Consider the following 22,165-nt stretch of genomic DNA (forward strand, 5'->3'; position numbering starts at 1 on the left):
TTTTCAGTGAGCATTCGCTGGGATGCCAATGAAAGACGATAATGAACTTACGAACGTGTCTCTCGCTTCAATCCTAACATACGACCCAGGTGCACCCTGCATTTCCGTAATTAGCGGTCACTGCGCGACGAAACAGTCAAGAGCGCAAATTGCGTCATGTCTGAAAAGTTGTCTCAGAGAGTTGTTGCAGATTTTGTTATCAGCCACTAAAAAATTCTGATAACAGAACACTGCTTATACATGTGAGAATTTGGAGCGTAGAAACCAATGTGGAATGGCAAATGTGCACTTTTGAAAAATTCCAGGGCTGCGATGTAAAAAGGTACACGCGTGAATTTTCCTACAATAATGCAAGAGCCACTTTGCTTTTCCCTTCAAATACGAAACCATTGACACGTTACAGAATGACCACCCTTTCCTTTAGTGAAATTTTGACGAGTTGTGTTTTTTCAACGGGACTGATCTCTGTTATTCTTCCTTATAATTTGCCGCATCAGTCAATATGAACCGAGTACAAGGAATCGACCTTATTGCGGTTTTCGCCATTGCGATAGGTAGCCCTGAATTATCTCAAGCTTTGATATTTTCATCGGGAATCCATGTGTGTGAAAAAGAGGGGCTTGCTTCTGCCCGAAATATCTCAGTTACTTTTTCACTGCAAGTCACACAAAGAGGACGGAGAAAATAAAGTTTGTGTGGTTGTACTTTCAGCGAGCATGGAGCAGTCAACGCTGCGTGACTAAACAATTGATCTGCGCAGTCGGACGTTCACAGCGTATATGTGCGTTCTTCCACACATCGAAATGTAGCACTTTTCTTGCAGAACCCGGATTTAATGATGAATATGACTAGGTTATTATAACCATAATTTAGTAATACACATTTCCTATTTTTTTCAGATGAGGCATCCAGAATGCTTCGTATTTGTTATTTGTGTAAGTATGGCTTAGTTTGGCAGGTGTCTGATGCACTAACAGTCCACTCTGTCCTACCGAAGGGCTATCATGTCAACTCACAGACAATGCACTAACGTGAAGTGATGGAATTGGCACGTACCTCAGAACATCCAAAATCATAATAATGCGATTTTGAGTATGGCATTCATGACGGTGTATTCGACTGTGGGCCATAACTTATTTTAAAGAATGACACTTCTACGACTGTTATCGTTTTTTCCAGTAGGTGGTAGGAGGTTGCATTGAGTTCGAAAATTCAGGCATGCTTACTTACGGAAAAGACTTTCGCGTGGAATTAGAGGCTTTTCTAACATACACGACAGGTAACATGATATTTAAAGCGGATGGGGTAAAAAACTGCCAATAGTTTGTTGGTGTGCCATTTAAACACTAGCATAGTCGATGCTTACCAAGAGCTTGATTGCATACATCGCAAGCTAAACATACTCGTACATCAATGCGGCTAAAAATTCAAATATTAAACATCGTTATAATTTTGTAATTGCAGCTGTAATTATGATTGCACTCAACGAAGCTGCCGTGCTCAGCCGTGGTGTTGGAGAAATCAACGAGATCATGGGTGGTCGGAAGAAAAGAATAACTGCATATCTATCCACTCATCGCGATGGCTGAAGTGTCAAACAAAACAGAACTAAATCAGCTGCAATGAAGACCATGTTCTAAAACATGGCTTCCGATGTAATAAAAAATTAAATGGCGTGTCTATCTATCTATCTATCTATCTATCTATCTATCTATCTATCTATCTATCTATCTATCTATCTATCTATCTATCTATCTATCTATCTATCTATCTATCTATCTATCTATCTATCTATCTATCTATCTGTCTGTATGTCTATCTATCTATCTATCTATCTATCTATCTATCTATCTATCTATCTATCTATCTATCTATCTATCTATCTATCTATCTATCTATCTATCTATCTATCTATCTATCTATCTATCTATCTATCTGTATGTCTATCTATCTATCTATCTATCTATCTATCTATCTATCTATCTATCTATCTATCTATCTATCTATCTATCTATCTATCTATCTATAAGGGTGTCCCAGCTAACATTAGCCACAGTTTAAAAATATGCGAATGCCATGTAGCTGAACACAACCACGGTAATATTGTTTGCTCCCCTCGCTTGGAGATACTCAAATTATTTTACATTCCGCCACATGAGATAATCAGTCCATATACTTAATAAAATTTCACATAATAAAATGACATGAAAAGTGTCATTTAGAATATTGTACAGCGAGATGAGAAACTCCCCATACCGGTTCCTGTTGCTGAATACGTACTATATAAAAGTGTTTTTCCAAGCGTGAGAGAAGCCTGCAACTGCAAGCAAAATTCTCGTGAGGCTCGCCGCTTGAAGCATTTTGCGTGTATTCGCTGGCGTCTTTCATGCTTGGAAAAACTCTTTTATGTAGCAATTATCGAGCAACAGAAAGCTCTACCGGGAGTTTCTTTATGTCGTTCTACAATTTTCTACTCTATGCCATTAATCGCGTGTAGAATAGCTACGGGGCTCACACGGGTCCCCTTTTGGTTCCGCTTAGTTGTCCTTTCGCCGGGATCCCATTTAAAGCATGAAAAGAAAATTTCCCAAATATTAAAAATGAGTTGGAGTGCTTACAGCAGGCTTTACCAAATCCTGACTGGGAGCTTACTACTGTCACTGAAAAGAAAAGTGTGCAATCTTCGCATTCCACCAGTGATAACATATTGGGAGAAACTTGGAGTTTAGCAAAGTTCGAGAACAAGTTAAGGACCGCGCATAGAACGATGAAATGAAAGGTGTTGGTCGTAAGGCTAAGTGAGAGCAAGAGAGCGGCGTGGATAAGCTAAAAAGCGGGTACAGCCGATATTCTTGTTGACGTTAAGAGAACAAAATGGAACAGAGTCGGCCATGTAAGGCGTAGGGCAGATAACGGGCGGCGCACCACTGGAAGCAAAGAATCGGTGCCAAGAGAAGGAAAGCGCAGTCGAGGGCGGCAGAAATGTAGGTGGGTAGATCGAATTAGGAAAATTTCAGCTCCGAATTGGAAGCATCTAGCGCAAGATAGGGTTGATAGGAGATCACAGTGGGAGGGCTATACACAATATATAGACTGATGATGATGATGATAACTATTTACTCTGACACGGACAACTGAGAACTATCTCAGCTGACAACTATCTGAACTGAACAATCGCCTTACATTCACCCACATTTAATATCCGCCTTAAAGTCGGATGTTAAATTTACACTTTACAGTTTCAATGAATAAAGCAGATACTTTCTTTTACGAAAGTAAGCTCCATCATTTAACGAACATGTAGCACTTAGAGACTGAAGTCTGATACAGCAAAAAAAGCAATGCAAACACCATAGTTCTCTGAGAATCCCGTTGTCGTGTGGCCAGCAGTCTGTACCATTGTTCTCGGACATCAACACTGACAGCGAACTCACCTGCGAAAAATATCTTAATATGGGATTGAGGGCCAACTATAAACCATGACAGCTTCGTTATTTGACATGATCTTTATAGCTCTTCTTTCAAATATACCATAAGTTTAAGGATGCCGTAGAAGCTGATCGCTAAATTAAAGCCACAGTAACTGTTTGCAAGGGAAATGTTCAACATTTGTTGAAGATTAATGCAACACTCACGAATTTCTTCATTTCGAAAGCTACACATTGAAAGGCTTCTTTAATTTTCCTGGTGATAACGAATTGTCTGTGTGATTGGCATCGTTCTCTTAACCACACGCATACATGGAGTGATATTTTTTATCAGAAAACTCGTACAGCACTGTTATAGTGCATTTCTCTGCCACGTAGTTCTGACATAAACACTCATCAGTAGGCTCAACGTTAACTTGCGGATGCGAAATGTTTTCATTGTAAAGACACATCACTGTTTTTTTAAAAGAGGACCTCCTTCCATGCATTGGAGTGAGAAGTACAGGTTTAACACGTGGCAGAAACTGATTCATTTCTTAATTTACCCCGCTGTTTTCCAACCTTCTTCACAAAAATATACCTCCATGATACTCTGACACCCACGCACCATCTATACGGCCGAAAATATTAAGAACACAACAAATCTAATGAAGCTATTTCTTTACGTTCCCGTGTAACAGTTTGTTATCTCGGCAAGAGCTCTTCTTGTATACGGTTTTTCTGGTGTTTACATTATTTTACCAATGCAATGAGTAGCGTTTTCAAGTAGACACTTTAGAATTAGGTTTTGGTAGTACTGATCTCGATTATATTTCTTGTACTTTTAGTTCGGTACTTTGGTACATCTTGCATCGAAGAGATAGATTTTGGTCCACAAACTGTGTGTTTTGGTAATAATATGAAATTGAATTGTTTACTTGTATGAAACGAAACAAAAAATTCAATGTAAATTTTCTTTGTAGTTGTTAGGCCTCTAATGTTTAGCATTACAAGTCAATTGACAATACTATACCTAATACTTCTATTGCCAAAAGAAATTTTTATGTGAAGATTGACGGAAGAAAACAGTTTAATTTACTGTCTGATCATAAAAGCCCACTCAGTTCTTTCATAAGAGACTATCCACTGCGCTCCTTAACAATTAATTTTTAAAGAAATGTTCCCTATACGCGTCCTATTGTCACTGCAGTAACTTGCCTCGCTGAACAACGTGCTTAGTCATTTCACAAAAAAAGACGAACTGTTTTTTAGTTGTGCGTGTCATGCACAGATTTGCAACTGAAGCTATCGTTAAAAAAGTGATAATATTACGAACAAAGACAACATAATTTACTTGTATATTGCGCAATAACGGCGACAAATGTCAAAAGCCTAATCACCTTGCAAGCGAAGTCCGTCAAAGCTCAAAAAATTCTTTGAAAAACCGCAAGCACGAAATTTTAAAGACCGAAGCCGAAGCTGTGAAGCCAAAAGAATTGAGTACACTAGTCTCAAAACGCATGCCTATTAAACAAATAAAATTGCAGTCGCGAAATTAACTTTGAACAGCACATCTCAAAAGAAAAAAAAAGGTGCTTGCCTAAGTGCAATAATTTCATAATCTAATAAGCTGGGACAAGCTCTGGCGTTTGAACTTAATTAACCTTCTTTGTTATCACCCTTTCTTAACAACACTAACAATATGAATCTTACTGATGTAGTTCCTCTGACAACATTTAAGATGTGTTATCAAGTGGAATGCTTTGTGCAGATTGAATTAAGCATATTTATTTTAGTGATCTACTTCGTAATATTTTATGTATATTTCCATTTGTAGTTTTCACTCTTAGAGTAAAACGTCATCGTAGTTAATGTGGGATGTCTTCTATGCTTTCATTTGGTCGCTGCTAGATGGCGCAGATCTTGAACAAGGATTGAAAAAGAGGTCGGTGTCATGAGCTGCTTGTGACATGTATATACAAGTAGTAAAGCCAGCAATCGTTGCAACAGAAAATACAATACAAGCTAGATTTGATCAAAAGAAAATTGGTGCCTCCTTTCTAAGGGTTTTCCAATGGCCATCTTTATGTTGTCACTGCCCTATCCACGATATGCAATTAATTCCAAAACCGGGTGATAGCGGTTGCATGGAGACAGGAAAAGGCAATATAAAATTGAGAGAGAGAAAGTAACGATGCTGTAATGGAATCGTTGCTTCATGGCATCTGCTCTACACTTAATGTCATTTTACAGAACGAAAAATACAAGGCAAGCATTTGCCCACTGCGCAACATAGGCGCTCCTGCCCTCTAATTAGGTAAAACGCAAAATTGCCGCAGGTTTGAAGCAATTATCCAAGTTTTCGCTTGGCCATTCTTTCTATTGTTATGTTGTACTATTGGCGCCAAAACATTTCATTAGTGAGCTTGTTTTTTCCTAAATCCCGTGTATGATTTTTATCGAGCTGTTGCACTTCCATCCGAAAGGTCAAATATTCGTTAGAACGATGTTCCGCAACATCCAGCTTTTAATATTTTAACTCATGTTATTTGCCACAGCTGGTAAAACGAAGACTCGCAAGTACTTTTTGCAGCATATAAGCGAGGCCTGAAGCTTTACAAATTTATCCATTTGCCTAGCGACATTTCAGACGCTGCCATCAACAGTCTCACTGGTGAGAATAAGCCTTTTTTCGAGCAATATATTGTCGCGCGCTTTTTCGCCACATAAGTTGTATCAGCAGCGAGCGTCCTGGGTATACTGGTTTATTTAAAAATTCTCTGAAAAGAAAAAGGAATGTCATATCGTGTTTCTGAATACACCACATGAAATTTTCATAGTTCAGTCAGAATATTTTTAATGTCAAAACCGTTCTACATAGTTTCAACCACATGGAAAGGTATGTCAGGACCTGAAAGTTTCCGCTTGAAACCCTATCTATAAAATGGTTCCACTGAAAAGAATTGTACTCACAGGATAACAGGCCGTTATTATATTTTTGAAAGAGAAAGCACAATGAAGAGTCAAACCTATGTGTGTTCGATTGAGGACCGAGGTTCCTTAGAGTTGGCGAAATTTCCAAAGAAACACCTGCATTGTGAGACAGTGGCTCAGGTACACCCTAAGCTGGGACACCGTTTCTTTTTCAAAATAACTATAGCGCTGTGAAGAAATGGAGACGTTCACGAAGAATCGAAAACATATTTTAACACTCAAATAAAGGAGAAATTCGTAGCCTGGCTGCAAATAGAAATACTAATGTAGGCTATAGATTTCCATTTTACAAAAGAAGAGCATAATACTGCATGTAGCATGCGTGGTGTTCGAATATTATTTCCCGCTTTCTATGTTTAGAAGCTGCGGGTCACAGGTATAAGGGCTTGATCTTTCCCTCCAAAATCTATATGTATCGGTACAACCATATTCTCAGTTTTCTCCTGCATTCCAATGTTCGAAATACGGTTGCCCGGTCAGCGTTTACCGTACAATGCTTATTAAATGAAAACCAATGCAGTTTTCCTGTTGAATTCACAGGTGGCACAGTTTATTTTTCTGCAGCGCAAGCAACATGCACCGTTTGTTTGGAGTGGACCTTCTGTCTGTCGCCGCAATCGTAATTGGTAAGATAACCATTTGCTTTCTATAGATTGCCTATTTTTTCACTTCATGGCAAAACAAAAGCTACAATTAGCTAAATTAAATCTAAAATCTAAAACACCAAATCGAATATCTACAAACACTACAATTGCGAAGCAGTGACATCTTCGCATGATTTTATGTTGATCATGGAAGTGTGAAAATTTTTATGGTACCAGTTGCTGCTCATAAATTAACCACTGAAAGAAAAAGTATTTTACCGTTCTGCGTTCTGATATTACGCATTCACGTCATTTCCATAAATATCGCAGGAAATGTGCGCTACAATATTCCTGAACCCTGAGGCCTATACAAATAATAAGAAGCTACCCTCCAAGCGCTCATGCCAGGAGAATCAAATGCGTAGTAGTGCCCTTTGCAGAGCAAATGCTGAACTAAAAGTTTTTGAAGTAACCGTTGTTTTCTGAAAGCAATTTAAGGGGATGAACAAACATAACGTATATCAATGAACTTTATAGCGAAGCTAGTCAGCAACATTCCATGATAAAATTCTTGCTTTTCATATATTCCTTATAAAATGTTTCAAGCATTTATCTACCAATGTCTCATGTAGTTCGATTATATATAGCACAACGTTACCGATCATTGATTGCTAATAAGCCTTTGCAAGTGGAATACGGGTACCAAAAACTTTGAGTAAATGTCGAATATATGAATCGACTAAATATTAACCAATACCATCGAACTTACGCTGCAAAAACTCTTCCGGTACAGTTTCGGTTATTCTTCCTCAAGTTGAGCGTTATTCTTCGATCGACTATGATACTCAAAAATGTCTGCTGAAGAAAATAATGTTGAGCACTTGTGTGTTTGGTAATTTGGTAATACAACAGCATAACAGTTTTCAGCTTATAACACTCAATCTTATTGTTATTAGACCCTGTTGTAGTTAGCTGTCTAATCCTGCTGTTATTGGTTATTAGATTTATTACACATGCCTTCAACTATGAATTCTGTGAAATTGAATACAAGAAAATTGGAAGAATGACGGAGTTGTGAACCATGTTCTCTACTTGCCTAGCGCTCTTGGTGGTGTCGAAGTCTTAACAGGAATGGAGCATTTGGGGGAACCATTTGTGGCGGGACACAATTTGGGCAGCACAGACGCCCAGTGGGCTTTTCAACTGCCAAACATTTCTTTGCTGCTTCTCAGAGAGGTTGTTAAAGGCAGTGAACGTAAAAAATTATGCCGCTGCCGTCAACATGGTTATCTGAAACTAGAGTCGAGCAGGGTGTACCGGCTCCCTTCTTTTTGGGCAAATTGCTCCTTAACTACTGACAAAAATATTTGTTGGTTTCTTCATCTGACAACCAGAACATTTGTTCTAAAATGCTGCCTCAATAATTATAAATGCAACCCATGACTTTTGCCAGGAATTACACGTCATTTTGAAGAACGGTTATTGTTAGAAACGTTTTTAAAAGGCCTCAAGCTGTTTTCTTCTACGTTTCAGCTTTGATCGTCATGGCTCCGAAAGAAGCTCTCGCTAGCCTCGGCGGAGGTGTGGGAGGAGGACAAGGTATCCAGAACTGGGGAAAAAAGTGAATTTCCGTGCGTGCTGAATCTAGGCATTCCACTGTTGCCATGCTCTGGATGACCCGCTCGCCTGCATTAAAATGCGTGTTGAGAACATAATTGTGTAAACGTGCTTTAATCACAATGAATATACGGCTGCGTGGATAGGTTTGATGGTAATGGGCACAATGTTCAGTACAAATTGCGCAGTCGTTATAATTGAGTTGTTGCGCATGTTCATGGAAACGAAGGATGTGAAGAGGAGACGCGCTATCTTTTCTACTCTTTGCGAAATTAGGGCGACCACGGATTACACTGCGAGTATTTTCAATGTTGGGCTCTTTACCGTTTCATTTGACGTAAATATCTCACATTTGGTTATTGAACGAGGAATGTCCCCGTATATACCATAACATCGTTGTCTGGATGGTTCAGGTGGCGTTTAGGATACTTTTTTTAATATTTGCTCCCTGGATCCGCATTATTCTGCTCTATCATGGTGCAGCGAGTTTCTCTACTCTTACCGTCGATGTTTCGATTCGATAAGTTGTTATCAACATTTCAGACTCCAGGTTTATCATCCCTGTGATGCCTGCGGTTGGATATATCAAACCTACCAGGCTGCCAAAGCAGGGACTGGAGCAGACGAACTGTTGATTGAGAATTTAGTACAAATACAAAAATACAAAACAAGGCGTAATGCGGCATATACGCCACCCTAGATGGACTGAAATAAAGTTACCCGCTTTTTCAGAACACGCAGTGTCGGCTTCTACAGGCGGCAACTTCTTTTCTTCAGGGTTTAATTTCATATTCATGTTATTAAACGCGATAGCAATATAGCTGGGCTTGACCAACCTTTGTGGTGCCGAAAAGCAAACATCGACCAACCCAGAAAGGGGTGGAGTGTAACTCAGCGGCTCAAAGAACACCCTCTGGCGGCGTAAGAATGTGAGAAAGTGTCACGTGACGAACGGCCTAGATATTTCGAGGAGAGACTTTGTGGAAGAAAAGTGGAACGCCTTCAATCGTGGGTTGAGGGTTAGATCAGGATTAGAATAGATTAGACGTCAGGGATGTGTTGCCGTCAAAGAGAGTTTCACCCTCACCATCGCTCGTGCGCTTCTTTATGATATTACATGCAGACTTTGATGACTTTGCTAATATCTTGAAAAAAAAACTCGAGATCTTGTGAGCATGCCACGCTGAATGAGAAAGCGTGACTTTGTGCGTTTGGAATTACAATGACTTGACACCCATCAATACGACTGTTCAAGGTCTCCTGTGACGTAAGCGTTCACCGACTTCGTTAATATGTATTATCACATGTAAAAGTTCTTGAGTACTTGATTTACGAAAGCTTTATAGGTCATTGTGGTATCTTTATTTAAATTTCACTAAGAGGAAGAAAGCTTGCTATCCGTGACCTGTATTAAATTCGTTCTTTTCATACTGGCTTGGTTAGGAAGACCGACATATTTCTATTCTGACTGTTTATATATTTTGGAGATGTCCTTACGTCGAAAAATGTTTCAATACATTCGAAACAAGCTTACTTTCTAAGAGATATTTCGTTTGTCAGTATTAGCAAACCTTTATTATAATAATGTAGATGATGCTTTCCACGCATGTGCAAAATTTATGAAATTTGAGAGAGTGTGAAACTTTTCATCCCTCTATATTATCAGAATTTACTGACGGTGAAGAAAAGAGTAGTGAAAAGTGTGAGCCACAAAACCATTGCTTTATTGGAGGAAATGTTCCCTGTGAAATAAGTAAGAGTCACCCACAACGATCGCGGTGAGCATAATTGTTGGTCGTCCCAAGTCTTATCACTGGGTCAAGCGCAACGCCTTTAACACGTAACATGTGAGAAACTACAACGTACTCGCTGGTTACCGCGTGCTTTCTAGAAAGTACTACACAGCTCTTATAACACATATGTTCAGGTGGCGCACACATAGAACCACAGATAACATTCCAGGACCTTCCGATACATGGAACTGGTGAAAAGCGGTCACGGGATAAGTAACAATGAAGTACACGTGTCATATGGTCGCCTTTTAAGTATTACAAAAACCATAAACATAAGCAACATAGTAAAGATAAATTCAACACAGCGAGAAAGTTCCAGAGTTCATAAGCGGGAGCATAAACGCTTAAAAGATACAACGTGGATGATTTAAGGTCACGGACGGCACCGCTTTTATTCCGACATGACGTCTCGGAATCGTCACTGCATTCCTTCGGCGAGGGCCGCCGTGCTGTGTGGGTAGCACGCCCGTGTTCCCTGTATCCTCAAGAGTCGACTGGTATCACGGAACGCTGGGTGGAAACACTAGTCTATATTAGAAAAAACTTGGAGGCTTATCAAGGTTAAGCCAAGTGGATGCGAAGGATGTTAAGCAGCTGCCTCAGTGTGGATGGGGCTAAGTAACGGAGACGTGGTTTTAGGTTTATCGTTCTTCGCGTTCTTCATCGGTTTCCGTAGCACGCTGCAGCCTTCGTTTTGCATTCCTATTATTAACGTCCTTAGCGTTTGGAGGCATGTTGACCGCATACGCGCCCGGCGCAAAGACGCTGGCGTGGTTGCGGGCACGCGACGGCGGGCGCGCGCCGCTTCATCCCTTGCGTGACGTCACATATCACGTGATGCAGCGATGGTGGCGCCGCCGCCGCGTCGCGCGCGACGGCGCGAACCGAAGCGTGGAGGCCTCCGCCGGGCGACGTCCGACGGCGCGATATGAGGCCCCATCTGCAGCCGGTGTGACGTCATCACGTGACGTCACATCATGTGATCTCACTTCAGGGTCAATGGTGGCCACCGCCGGGAGGCGACCGACGGCGCGATAGGAGGCCCCATCTGCAGCCGGCCCCATCTGCAGGCCCCATCTGCAGCCGGTATTAGCTCTAATATGATGTTAGCTGATGTTAACTGATATGATGTTAATGTTAGCTCTAATACCACATATGTTCAGGCGGCGCAAACCTACAACTAGCGATAACATTCCACGACCTTCCGATACATGGTGCTGGTGAAAAGCGGTTACGGGATAAGTAACAATGAAGTACACGTGTGATATGGTCCCCTTTTAAAGAAAACAAAAACAATAAACACAAGCAATATAGTAAAGATAAAATCAACACAGCGACAAAGTCCCAAAGTTCGTAAGCGGGCGCAGAAACGCTTCAAAAACACCACGTTGTCAATTTAGGGTCGCGCACGGCACTGCTTTCATTCCGAGATGACGTCTGACACGACCTCATAGTCAAGTGCGCCAATACGTCGGATGAACTGGCAGCTTGGGAAATAGCGGCGTAAGTGCTTCTCACTAAGGCCTCGTCAAGCCGACGGTTGCTGGGCTGCTATTTCGGCTGTCTGTCCTTTGCTGGTTGTCCGTCCTTTACGGGCGTGTTGATGCACTGTGGTGGGCTTTAGACAGGTGGCGAAGTCGAGATTATCTCCGTCGTTGGCCTCATCGAGAAGTGTCGCCGTGTGCTTTCTTCCGTAAACATACGTGAACGCTGTGACCTGCGCGATTTCATGCGCTGCCATGCTGGAAGGGCAGGCAATGTACCGAAGGATGGCATCACATGTTATCTGTTCGACGTCCATGTGCGTGGGTAACATGTCAGCTAGGGCCTGATTCAGGCGCGATGTAAGACGATTGCGGTGTCTTGTCAGACTATTTTGCAGGATGGATTGAGTAAGCTTCTCCGTGAAAGCAGTGTGGTCGGTGATAAGGACTTGAGGGGCACAATGTCGTCACAGGATGTTGTCGACTAAGGATTTCGCGACTTCACACAAGTTACCGCTGAATAGGGCTTCTGTGTCGGCGTAGCTGATAACACAGTCAGTAGCCACAAATATTTATTATTTACAGAAGGTGACGTCGAAGATCATCCTAACGACTCCATTCCAATGTGCTTGAATTGTGGGCAAGGTGACTTGATTGGCTGCAGCAATCCTGCTTGCCTTGTTTGTAGGGAGGAACCGCAAGGGGCCCCCGAGCAGCGCACTACTGCTTGCATCGCGCTCCGAATTTCGATGTGTTTTTTCAATATAGACTAGTGTTTGCACCCAGCGTTCCGTGATACCAGTCAACTCTTGAGGATACAGGGACCACAAGCGTGCTACCTACACAGCACGGCGGCCCTCGCCGAAGGAAGGCAGTGAGGATTCCGAGACGTCATCTCGGAATTGAAGCGGTGCCGTCCGTGACCTTGAATCGTCCACGTTGTATCTTTTAAGCGTTCATGCTCCCGCTTATGAACTTTGGGACTTTCTGGCTGTGTTGAATTTATCTTTACTATGTTGCTTGTGTTGATTCTTTTTGTATTCTTTAAAAGGGGACCATATGACACGTGTACTTCATTGTTACTTATCCCGTGACCACTTTTCACCAGTTCCATGTATCGGAAGGTCCTGGAATGTTAGCTGTGGTTCTATGTGTGCGCTACCTGAACATATGTGGTATAAGAGCTGTGTAGTGCTTTCTAGAAGGCACGCGGTAGCCAGCGAGTACGTTGTAGTTTCTGACATGTTACGTGTAAAAGCCGTCGCGCATGACCCAGTGATCAGACTTGGGACGACCAACAATTATGCTCACCGCAATCGTTGTGGTTGACTCTTATTATTTTTCTGGGCACATTTCCTGCAATAGAGCAATGTCTTGTGGCTGACACTTTTCACTACTCTTTTCTTAACCGTCAGTACATTCTGATAATATAGAGGCATGAAAAGTTTCACACTCTCTCAAATTTCAGAAATTTTGCACATGCGTGGAAAGCATTATCTGCGTTATTATAATAAAGGTTTGCTAATACTGACAAACGATATATCACTTAGAAAGTAAGCTTGTTTTGAATGTATTGACACATTTTTCGACGTAAGAACACCTCCAAAATAATTAAACAGTCAGGAATGCAATATGTCGGTCTTCCTAACCAACCCAGTATGGAAAGAACGAATTTAATACAGGTCACTGATAGCAAGCTTTCTTCCTCTTAGTGAAATTAAAATAAAGATACCACAATGACGTATAAATCTTTCGTAAGCCAAATACTCAAGAACTTTTACATGTCATAATACATATTATCGAAGTCGGTGAACGCTTACGTCACCAGAGACCTTGAACAGTCGTATTGATTGGTGTCAAGTCATTATAATTCTGAACACACAAAGTCACGCTTTCTCATTCAGCTTGGCATGCACACAAGATATCGAGTTTTTTTTTTCAGATATTAGCAAAGTCATCAAAGTCTGCATGTAACATCATAAAGAAACGCACAAGCGATGGTGAGAGTGAATCTCTCTTTGACGGCACAACATCCCTGATGTCTAATCTATTCTAAACCTGATCTAACCTTCAACCCACTATTGAAGGCGTTCCACTTTTCTTCCACAAAGTCTCTGTTCGAAACATCTAGCCCGTGCGTCACGTGGCACTTTCTCACAATCTTACGCCGCCAGAGGGTGTTCTTTGAGCCGCTGAGTTACACTCCACCCCATTCTGGGATGGTCGATGTGTGCTTTTCGGTACCACAAAGGTTGGTCAAGCCCAGCTATATTGCTATCGCGTTTAATAACATGAATATGAAATTGAACCCCGAAGAAAACAAGTTGCGGCCGGTAGAAGCCGACCCTGCATGTTCTGAAAAAGCGGATAATTTTCTTTCAGTCCATCTAGGGTGGCGAATATGCCGCATTACGCTTTGCTTTGTAATTCTGTATTTGTACTAAATTTTCAACCAAGAGTTCGTCTGCTCCAGTCTGTGTTTTGGCAGCCTGGCAGGTATCATATGTCCAACCGTAGGCATCACAGGGATGATAAACTTGGAGTCTGAAATGTTGGTAATAACTTATCGAATCGAAACATCGACACTACGAGTCGAGAAACTCGCTGTGCCGTCTGTGAGCAGAATAGGGCGGATCCCGGGGGTATATTTTAAAAAGCTTAAACGCAACCTGAACGATCCAGACAATGATGTCCTGCTTTATATATACGGGGGCATACCTCGCTCAATAACCAAATGTGGGATATTTATGTCAAATGAAACGCTAAAGAGTCCAACACCGGTCGCCCTAATTGCGCCAAGAGTAGAAAAGATAGTGCGTCTCCTCTTCACATCGTCCGTTTCAGTGAGCATGCGCGAGGACGTTATGATAGCGACTGTGTAAATTGTACAGAACATTGTAAGCATTACCATCAAACCTATATACCCAGCCGCATGTTCAGTGTGATTAAAGCATGTTTGCACAATTATGTTCTCAACACGCATTTTATTGAACCCGATCGGATCATCCAGAGCGTGACAACAGTGGAATGGCTGGATTCAGGACGCGCGAAAATTCACTTTTTTCCCCAGTTCTGGATACCTTCAGCTCCTCCCACTCCTCCGCCGAGGCTAGCGAGAGCTTCCTTCGGAGCCATCACGATCAAAGCTGAAACGTAGAAGAAAACAGTTTGAGGCCTAGTAAAGACTTTTGTAACGATAACCGTTCTTCAAAATTTATAATTATTTCTGCAGAATTTTAGAACAAATGTTGTGGTGCTCAGATGAACAAATCAACAAATATTGTTGCTAGTAGTTAAGGAGCAATTTGCCCAAAAAAGAGGGAGCCGGTGCACCATATTCGACACTGTTTCCATGTCACCATGTTCATGCCAGTGGTGTAATTGTTACGTTCACTGCATGGTAACAATCTCTTTGAGAAGCAGCAAATAAATGTTTGGTAGTTGAAAACGCCCACTGGGCGTCTATCTTGTTCAAAGTGTGTCCCGCCACTAATGGTTTCCCGAAATGCAGTAGCTGCTCATTTCCTGTTAAGATTTCGACACTACCAAGAACGCTAGGTAAGTTCACCATATGGTTCACGTCCTTCTCCTACTTCGGATTTGATTGTATATAATTTGACAAAATTCATATTTAAGACATATGCAATAAATCTAAGAGCAAGCAATAACAGCAGGATTTGACAACTAACTACAACAGGATCTATTAAGAACGGGATTGAGTGTTCTAAGCTAAAAACAGTTAGGTCTGCTGTTGTATTTCCAGGTTACGAAGCTTACAAGTGCTCAACATTATTTGCTTCCACAGCCATTGCTTAGTATCATAGTCGATCGAAGAATAACGCTCAACTTAAGGAAGAATAACCTAAACTATACCGCACGATTTATGGCAGCGTATGTTCGATGGTAGTGGTTAATATTTAGTCGATACATATATTTGAGAATTACTCGAGAGTTTTGGCACCCGTGTTCCACTTGCTTATCAGCAATCAACGATCGCTAACGTCGACCTATAAATAATCGCACTGCGGGAGACAATTGTTGAAAAATGCTTGAAATATTTCATCAGCAAAATTTAAGGAAACCAAGAATTTCATCATAGAATATTGCTGACTAGCTTCGCTATAAAGTTGATTGATATACTTTGGGTTGATTTATAAGCTTAAATTGTTTTCAGAAAATAACGTTTACTTCAAAAACATTTAGTTCAGCATTTACTTTGCAAAGGCGTCAGCAAAGCAATTGATTCTTTTGGCATGAGCACTTGGAGGGTAGCTTATTATTTGTATAGCTGTCAAGGATCAGGAAAATGGCAGCCCACTTTTTCTTCGATATTTATGCAAATGACGTGAATGCGTGATATCAGAATGCAGAACGGTAAACTGCTTTCTTTATTTCACTGGCTCAATTATGAGTGGCAACTGGTACTATAAAAAATTGTCACGCTTCCATGATGGATATATTATCATAGAAAGAGTTCACTGCTTCCCAATTGTAGTGCTTGTTTGTGGATATTTTATCTATTTCTTTTTGATATTAGATTTATTTAGCTAACTGTAGCTTTCATGTTGCCATGAAGTGAAAAAGGAGCGATGCATAGAACGCAAATGATTCTCTGTACCAATTACGATTGCGACGACCGACAGAAGGTCCACTCCAAACAGGCGGTTCATCTTGCTTTGCGCTGCACAAAAATAAATTGTGCCACCTATGAGTTCAACAGGACAACTGCATTGGCTTTCATTTAATAATCATTGTGCGGTAAACGCTGACCACTCAACCGGTTTTGCAACATTGGAATGCAGCAGAAGACTGAGAATATGGCTGTATCGATACATATAGATTTTGGAGGGAAAGATCAAGCGCTTATACCTGTGACCCGCAGCTTCTAAACATAGAAAGCGGGAAATAGTGTTCGAACACCACGCATGCTACATGGAGTTTCATGCTCTTTTTATTTTGTAAAATGGAAAACTATTGCCAACAGTAGTATTTCTATTTGCAGTCATGCTGCTAATTTCTGCTTTATTTGTCTTTTAAAATGTGTTTTTTTTTTGTGATAGACTCCATTTCTTCACAGCGCTTTATTGATCTTTAAAAAAAAAAATGCTCTCCCACCTTAGGATGTACCTTAACCAGTGCTTCACAACGCAGATGATTCTTTCGAAGTTTCACCAAATCTAAACAATCTCGTTTCTCAATCGAACACGCGTAGGTTTGACTCTTCAATGTAGTTTCTCTTTGAAAAGTATAATAAAAGCGTCCTGAGCCTTCGAGTAGAATTCTTTTCAGTCGAACCATTTTGTAGATAAGGTTTTACATGGAAATTCGCAGGTCTTGACATACATTTACATGCAGTTCAAAGTATTCAGAACGATTTTCAGTCAAACTTTATATCTAAGCTATGAAATTTATATATGGTGTATTCATAAACACCACATCACATTCTTTTTTCTTTTCAGATAATCTTTAAATAAACCAGTATACCCAGGACGCTCACTGCGGGTGCAACTTATGTGCCGAAAAAGCGCACGATAAGATATTGCTCGAAATCAAGCAGCAAATAGGCCTCTTGTCACCAGTGAGACTGTAGAAGCCAGTGTCCGAAATGTCGCTAGGTGAAGGGATAAGTTTGTATAGGTTCAGGCCTCGCCTATATCCTGCAAAAAGTACTTGGGGTTCTTCGTTCTACCAGCTGTGGCCCCACCAATAAAATAAGTTATAACAATAAAAGCGCCATTTCGCGGAACCTCTCCGTAACGAATATTTGACCTTCCCGATAGAAGAGCAATGGTTCGATAAAAACCGTACACGGGATTTAGAGAAAACAAGCTCACTAATGAAATGTTCCTGGCGACAATAGTAAAACATAAACATACAAAGATTGGCCAATGAAAAACTTGGATAGTTGCTTCAAACCTCCGGCAATTTTCGTTTTTACCTAATAAGAGGTCAGGAGCGCCTATGATTGAGCAGTGGGCACGTGGTTGCGTTGCATTTTTGGTTCTGTAAAATGACACTGAGTGTAGAGCAGCTGCCACGAAGCAACGATTCTATCATAGCATCCTTACTTCCTCTCTCCCAATTTGATATTGCCTTTTTCAGTCTCCATGCAACCGTCACTAACCCGGATTTTTCATTGCATATCCTGGATAGTGCAGCGACGACAGGAAGAACGCAATTGAAAACTGTTAGAAAAGAGCCATCAATTCTATATTGATAAAATCTAGCTTGTATTGTATTTTCGGTTACAACAATTGCTGGCTTTACTACTTGTATATACACGTCACAAGCACGTCATGGCACCGACCTCTTTTTCAACCCATGTTCAAGATCTGCGACACCCCGCCGCGACCAAATGAAAGCATAGAAGATATCCCACATTACCTACAATGACGTTTTACTCCAATAGTGAAAACTACAATTGGAAATTTACATAAAATATTACGTCGTAGATAAGCAAAAAAAAAAACGTTTAGTTCGATCTGCACAAAGCATTCCTCTTGATGACACATCTTAAATGTTGTCAGTGGAATTAAATCAGTGAGATTCATATTCTTAGTACTATTAAAAAACTGTGATAGCAAAGAAGATTGTTGAATATCAAAGGCCAGAGCTTGTCCCAGCTTGTTGGATTATGAAATCATCATCATCAGCCTCGTTACGCCCACCGCAGGGCAAACGCCTCTCCCATACTTCTTCAACTACTCCGGTCATGTACTAATTGTGGCCATCTTGTCCCTGAAAACTTCTTAATCACATCCGCCAACCTAACTTTCTGCCGGCCCCTGCAACGCTTCCCTTCCCTTGGAATCCAGGCCGTAACCCTTAATAACCATCGGTTATCTTCCCTTCTCATTACCATGTCTTGCCCATGTCCATTTCTTTTTTTTGATTTCAACTAAGATGTCATTAACTCCCGTTTGTTCCCTCACCCAATCTGTTTTTTTCGTATCTGTTCACGTTAGACCCATCATTCTTCTTTCCATAGCTCGTTGCGTCGTCCCCAATTTAAACAGAACCCTTTTCGTAAGCCTCCAGGTTTCTGCACCATAGGTGAGTACTGGTGAGACACAGCTTTTATACACTTTTCTCTTGAGGGATAATGGTAACCTGCTGTTCATGATCTGAGAATGCCTGCCAAACGCACCCCAGCCCATTCTTGATTATGAAATGAATGCTCCTAAAGCAAGCAGCGTTTTTTTTTTTTTTGAGATGTGCTGTTCAAAGTAGATTTCGCGACTGCAATTTTATTTGTTTATTAGGCATGCGTTTTGAGACTAGTGTACTCACTTTTTGCAGCCTCACAGCTTCAGTTTCTGTCATTAAAAGTTCGTGCTTGCGTTATTTCAAAGATTTTTCTTGAGCTTTGACGGATTTCGTTTGCAAGGTGATTTAGCTTTTGACATTTGTTGCCGTTATTGTGCAATATGCGAGTAAATTATGTTGTCTTTGTTCGTAATAATATCGCTTTCTTAGCGATAGCTTCATTTGGAAAATCTGTGCATGGCACAGACAACTAAAAACATCCCATATTTTTTCCTCAAATGCCTAAACACGTTGTTCAGCGATGCAAGTGACTGCTCTGACGATGTGACGCGAATATTGAACATTTCTGTCAAAATTAAACTTAAAAAAGAACTCAGGGGAGAGTCTCTTAAGAAAGAACTCAACGGACTAATATGATCAGACAGCGAATTAAACTGTGTTTTGTTCCTTCAACCTTTACATAAAAATAAATGTGGAAATAGAAGTAGGAGGTATAGTATTGTCAATTAACTTGTGATGCTGGATTTTACAGGCATAACGAACACGAAGAAAATTTATATTTAGTTTTTCATTTTGTTTCATAAACAGGAAACAACTCAATTTCATATTATTACCAAAATACACAGTTTGTGGACCACGGTCTTTCTCTTCGATGCTAGGTGTACCAATGTAACGAACTCTAAGTCCAAGAAATTAAAATCGAGAACAGTGCTACCAAAACCTATTTTTAGAGTAACTATTTGAAAACGCTATTCATTGCATTGGCAAAATAGTGTAAACACAAAAAAAAAACGTACACAAGAAGAACTCTTGCCAAGATAATAAGACACTGTTATACGGGAACGTAAACAACTAGCTTCATTTAGATTTGTTATGTTTCTAATATATTTTCGGCCGTATAAGTGGTGTGTCAGCGTCAGATCATCATGGAGGTGTATTTCTCGTGAAGTAGGTTGGAAAACAGCGCGGAAAATAAAGAAATGAATTAGTTTCTGTCACGTGTTCACACCTGCACCTCACGCTCCAATGCATGGAAGGAGGTCATCTTTTTAATAACAGTGATGTGCCTTTCCAATCAAGATATTTCGCATTCGCAAGATAACGCGGAGCCCACTGATGAGTGTTTGTAATAACCACGTGGCAGTGAAACGCACCATAAGAGTGCTGTACGAGTTTTCTGATAAAAAATATCAGTTCATAGACGCGTGTTGCTTGGTGTCGAGACATGGGGCTCGGCTGCATTCTAAAAGAATGCGTTTTGGCACGTGCTAAAAGCGACTGCAAAATTTTAAGCTTTCGTGTACGAATGGGTATTAATAATAAACTTGCATACGATGGAATATGTCAATTTTCTTGATAGCGATAACAGCTTTCATTGGCCCTTGATATTCCTTTGATTAAAACGTAGCAGAGCCCTGTGATATATGGCTCACTGCTGAACCGTGCCAGCAATGCAACATTTCCAGGGAGGCCACGAACGTGTCTTTAGCATGTAACTAGCACGGCGCCAATCATGTTCTTTTGAAACAATGAACCCGGCTTCAATCATGATTGGGGGGTCATTTGACAGTTCGCACCAGACTTTCGTTTTGTGTTCGTCGACAATAGATTGCTACTGCGACGCTTTTAAACTGCGCAATGGATTCAACTGTAGGAAATGATTGTACCTATGGAAACTTTTGTTTCCCAATTCTTCCCATCAAGATATAAGCAAAAGAACGCGTAATGTTGAAAATAAGCCTAATGACCTTTGGTTTGGTTTGCATCTCACTCAAATAAAAAGAAAGAGAAGACGTTTTCCTTCATTCTCCCTGCAGCAAAGAAACCGGCTGCATTTGATGGGAGACGACCACAGTTCGGTCACTAACGTCTCAAGAAAATCTTATGTCTTGTCGACTGAAAAACCAACGATTCGTGTTCCATGCAGTACTTCATTAGGAAAATAATGCACAACGCGCCAAGCACCTGATATGCCATGATGTACTCACCAGTATTCGATGATGAATCTCTCGTTCTCAATAGAAGGTTTGGATATAATGGTGTTCGTGCTTGTGGCTCTTATATACTACCACGAGTCATTGTGGTGTGCCAATTTAGCAGCGAATAAGCGAAGCGAAAGCCGCAATTTGAGCGAAAGCTCAGTTCTTGTGACATGTAATTATTTTAGCTTGACATCCCTCATTTATAAATCAATCAGAAAAGTGAGTGGCGAAATAGGACCCGGATTATTGTGAAAACACAATCATGATCTGCTAATTAAAGGAGGAGGTAGTGAAAAAAAAACAGTGAAACTGATTTGCTTTCAATTTCTAGTTACATTCAATGCCGGACGTACTATATAGATGATCAGTGAAAAGAGAATATTTCTGTACCTTACTCTGTTCTTGAGCTTTGTGAAGCTTTTGCGATGAAAAAACAAATGCCTAAATTTACACTGAATGACTATTGTTCAGGCATCGTAGAAATACGATCGGCTCACTATTGAGGATTTCAGAAATTTTACCATGACCTATAACAAACTTCTCAAATCACACACATGGTGGAGGGGAAGCAGGCCGAAAGCCTGCTTCACCTCCGCCACGGGTCGACCCGGTATTGCGCTATCTTCGTGATCGGCCCACGTCTGGGGAGTGCTCGAAAGCCTGTTTCACTTCCACCGCGGGTCGCCCTATGGCACTATCTTCGGGAGCGGCCCACGTCTGGAGAGTGCTTAAAGCCTGCTTCACCTCCGCCGCCGGCCGGCCGGGTATTGCACTATGTTCGGGATCGGCCCATGTCTGGGGAATGCTGAAAGCCAGTTCCACCTCCGCCGCAGGTCGCCCGGTATTGCACTAGCTACAGGATCGGCCCGCGTATGGGGAGTGCCTAAAGCCTACTTCACCTCCGCCGCAGCCCGGCCCGATACTGCACTATCTTAGTTATCGGTCATCAGGTGGGGCGTGCTTAACGCCTGCTTCACCTCCCCCGCTGGTCGCCCGGTATTGCACGGCCCACGGTATCGGCCCACGTATGGGGTAGTG

General features: G+C 41.2%; 1 long non-coding RNA gene across 2 annotated transcripts; it reads right to left on the reverse strand.

The window, feature by feature from the left end:
* Positions 1-14,859: 14,859 nt before the first annotated feature.
* LOC129382650 (uncharacterized) lies at positions 14,860-21,214 on the reverse strand. 2 transcript variants are annotated; one of them, XR_008610689.1, is made up of 3 exons: positions 21,134-21,214; positions 16,498-16,560; positions 14,860-15,025 (listed from the first exon to the last, which is right to left on the reverse strand). It is a non-coding gene; the product is annotated as an uncharacterized lncRNA (long non-coding RNA). The 2 variants fall into 2 exon arrangements; XR_008610690.1 differs by lacking the exon at positions 21,134-21,214 and adding an exon at positions 17,456-17,541.
* Between the last annotated feature and the right edge of the window lie 951 nt (positions 21,215-22,165).

Source organism: Dermacentor andersoni, chromosome 6 (assembly GCF_023375885.2).
Source record: "Dermacentor andersoni chromosome 6, qqDerAnde1_hic_scaffold, whole genome shotgun sequence".
In the NCBI taxonomy this organism is placed as follows: domain Eukaryota; kingdom Metazoa; phylum Arthropoda; class Arachnida; order Ixodida; family Ixodidae; genus Dermacentor; species Dermacentor andersoni.